Raw genomic sequence first — 4017 nt, forward strand, 5'->3', positions numbered from 1 at the left:
CACACACACACACACACACACACTGATCACCTCTCCCTCTAACCCTCTCTTCTGTCTCTGACAGATGTGAAGTCTCCGTGTGCGGATCGTTCCCATGGATATTTCTTCAAAACCTCAGACCTGATGACGTCACTCTGGAGCTGCCACACATGCAGGTAATTGATCAACTGACACGAAACTCTGAGCGACAACAACAACTGAGACACGTGACTGCTGTCACATGTTGACTTTTATATTTTTATGTTTCTGGGAGACAATGTCGAGTCACTGCTGCAGTAAAATAAAACACACACAGCGTGTACTACACACAAGAACCAGCTATAGGAGCCTTGAATATAAATATATATATATATTTATGTATTTTCACAGCTAAGTGAATTTCTCCTCAGCTGCGTCGGTAATGTGAGACTTGTGTGGAGAATCGTGACGTGTGATGCCCTTATCTGCCGGATCTCAGCGTTTAAAAGGCTAAATAATTTATTAAAACTGGGGCCGGGGCCCTCCGCGGGGACTGTGTATCTTTAAAGAAGGGGGAGCGGGGAGGAGGGGGGCGTTTAAAGGGAAGAAGGAGTTAAACGCCTCTGGCGAACAGCGCCGCCTCTGTGATTCCAGCCTAATTGACGACGACGACGGCTTTTATCTGCGCCTGTGCTGCACACTCCTCCCCGGGCTGAGGGGCTCCGAGCCGCCGGGCCCCGAGCCGCAGGTCTGGCGTTGTTACCACTGCATGAGGAGGGAGAACTCAATAGTCCTGGTCGAATATTTACAGCTGCCTGTATATATAATGTGTATATATATGAGTCATAAATAAGGAAATATATATGATATATGTTGTTATATTTCTCTGTCTGCGCTGCACACGATTAAAACTCTTCATGGATCTATTTTTTATTTCCTTTTATTTCCCAGATCACATGACCTACTGCTGAATAATCTGTTTGTAAATCTGCATATTTACATATTTACTTCTGTAAAAGTATCAGTGCAGCTGTGCTCCTTTCTTCTCCTTTCTTCTCCTCTGCCTTTTCCTGCCTTGTTTGATATTCGCATGGCTGACTGTGGGGAATGTGTTGGTGGAATTCATTCTGACATTTGGAGAAAAAAAGAAAAAAAAAAACCGAGCCAATTTATTTTGAGATGTAAAAACATTTTAATGCTAAAACACATTTCTGTATTCGGAGGCTCGGGTTTTACCTGAATATTTACTTTGTTGCACGTGTATGAATGGAAATTACTGCAGTTTTTAATATCACACATGTACATGTTGATATGACATGGAAACGTGGTATTTTTTAAAATAAATGTGTTTAAAATAGGAGAAATATGATGGTGTTCAGAAAATATATATTTTGTATATATATATATTTAATTAATGTCAATGAAAACTTAACATTTTTCTCTTCTTTTTCCTGAACCATTTTCCTCTTTTTAAATGTATTTTTTGTTTCCAATAAATGTGTTTTTATTTTTATTCATTTTCAGTGTGTGTGTGTGTGAGAGAGAAAGAGAGAGAGAGAGAGAGAGAACAACAGAGTGCAAATGTGGAAGATAAGAAGTGAAGGATAATCACGAGCTGTGTTTTAATGATCTTGGCAGGTTTTATGACTGTGTTTACGCTGCTGCAAAAATACACACAAATACAAATAATAAAGACACGGTGGTGCGTTCAAGGTGCGTCAGTTCACTGCAGTAATGTCATTGATTCAGGTAAAAAAACAAAAGACAAAAACCATCCAGTAATTCCCTGTCAGGTCGTCAGAGGGATGAACTAATAATGTAATGTTTCTGACAGTATTTGAGGTAATACTGTGTACTGGTATACAGTAAAACTGCATAATAGTATACCCTTTGTCCTGACGTTAGAGTCGGAGTAAAAATCAATAATTTAAAGAGTGAGTTTAAAATGAGTTCATGTTTGTTATTGAAGGTGTTGTTTATTTTAAAAACAACATTTAAATCAGTGTATGATGTAACACACAGTTGACCCCAGTTGTATGAAAACACACACACACACACACACACACACTCTCTCTCTCTCTTCAGGGATTAAAGTGTGTTTTTAATACAGATTATCGTTGGTAACTCTGAATCTGGGATTTTATCTCCACAGTTTTTTGTGGTTTTGGTTAAAAGTGTAAATCAGAACAGACCAGCTCTGACGGTCTGTGCTTTAACTGACGGAAAAGATGTCGTCACTAGGAAATTAAAGCCCCATCTTTGCATAAATTCAAACGTGTGTGTGTGTGTGTGTGTGTTTGCCTTTTAATTAGTGCAATAATTGTTTGTGCTGTGTTTGTGCAGGAGTTTGCCAGCAAACAAACGGATGCAATTAAACTCATGAGCCGTCAGATCATCAATGAGGAGGAGAGTCAAGACTGGCAGGAAGGAGACAAGGACGAATAAAAGACGAGAGAGAGGACAGAGAGGACAGAGAGGGAGGGAGGAGGGGAGGGGGCGGCGGCTGCTGCTGCTCCTGCGGCTGCTGCTGCTGCTGCTGCTGCTGCTGCTGCCTCTGGGTTGACTCACACCAGCTAAGATGTGTGAAGAGCTCATTTGCATACAATGTGGACACTTTGAGTCCTCACACACTCACACACTCACACACACTTTGCTCTTAAAGTTTTATTAATTTATCGTCACAACTTGTAGTTTTAACCAAACACTGATGAAGGATGATCAGAACCACTCATATATATTTACATATACATTATATGTTTATACATTTAATATTATATATTTTTAAATAAATTAATATTATAAATTTTAAAATGTTATTCTTTTTTAATGTAATTAAACAATGTGAACATCATCAAAAAAAATGTTGCACAATTTTATAAACTTGTTGAAACAGGCTCCGGCTCATGATAAATATATTTAACAGTACAGTCTTTATTTGTTGATGATGTAATTAAGGTACTTTATAGTATGAAGTATTCAACAAATAAAATATATATATGTATTTAACATTTATTTTTACACTACGTTATCCTTTTTATCCTGTTTTAAGAACATATATTTAGTCATACAAACCCATTAATCAATCTTATATATATATATATTTTATAGAAATATATTTAAAAAATATACTTCAAAATCCTCCTTCACATTTTTTACTGTACATCCAGAGGATGTGAATAAAACTTCAATGCAATGCATTACAAGGAATGACAATAATTCAAATATATAAATATATAAATGACATATTAAACCCAGTGCTAAATATATGAGAAATACAGTTACTGTACATGTGAAATAAAATACTTTCTCACCTCTGACACTTTGTGAACCCTGTATTGACAGACTAACATTCTGTGGACTCTCACCATCTCATTGAAAACAACCAAAGAATTGACCTTTGACCTTGGCCACTCTCATCTTTCTGACAGGAATGAACCGGAAACGACTGGACGGTTCTGACGTTCGCCCCATGTTTCGGTTCATTCCTGTAAATCCTTCAGTCTGTTGCTTCACCTAGAACTGTGTGAGGTGTGTGTGTGTGTGTGTGTGTGTGTGTGTGTGTGGTAAAACCTGCCCTGCAGACTGGACCGCTCAGGTCTTCAAAGGAGCACCAAGTGAATGCGAGGGATTTGTTCAGGCTTATTTGGTAACCTTGGATTTGAATTGGATTCTGGGAAGCATTCATAACACATTTGGAAATGTTGCATTGTGTGATTCGCTGCGTAATCCTCCAGAATAAATTTTCAGAAATGGTCACAGCACAAGTGGGACTATTCATGACTTATCAAATGTTTTCTCGTCTCGCCTCTCCGTGAGGAGGGGTGTGTGTGTGTGTGTGTGTGTGGGGGGAGGGGGGGGTGAGGGTCCGGGGAGTGACGGTTAATGTTGGTGTTTCTAACACACACTTCAACTCAACGCCGTTCAGGTAATTAGCCCTGATTATGGGACGGAGCCTGATGTTGTTCTGACTGAGGGATCGAACCCATGACCTACAGCAGAGATGTAAAACCGTTGGTCAGCTCCGTGAACACGAGCCGGGAAAAAAACAGATGATTTCAA

General features: G+C 39.0%; 1 long non-coding RNA gene across 1 annotated transcript in view; it reads left to right on the top strand.

Moving 5' to 3' along the window:
* LOC107988711 (uncharacterized) overlaps positions 1-2436 on the top strand; it is a 3456-nt gene extending 1020 nt beyond the window's left edge. The window contains exons 3-4 of the long non-coding RNA XR_001760211.2: positions 65-155; positions 2302-2436. This is a non-coding gene — a long non-coding RNA (uncharacterized LOC107988711). The remainder of the gene's footprint in view (positions 1-64; positions 156-2301) is intronic.
* The last annotated feature ends 1581 nt before the right edge of the window (positions 2437-4017 follow it).

The sequence above is a fragment of the Cynoglossus semilaevis genome, chromosome 1, assembly GCF_000523025.1.
Source record: "Cynoglossus semilaevis isolate Cse_v1.0 chromosome 1, Cse_v1.0, whole genome shotgun sequence".
NCBI classification, from domain to species: Eukaryota; Metazoa; Chordata; class Actinopteri; order Pleuronectiformes; family Cynoglossidae; genus Cynoglossus; species Cynoglossus semilaevis.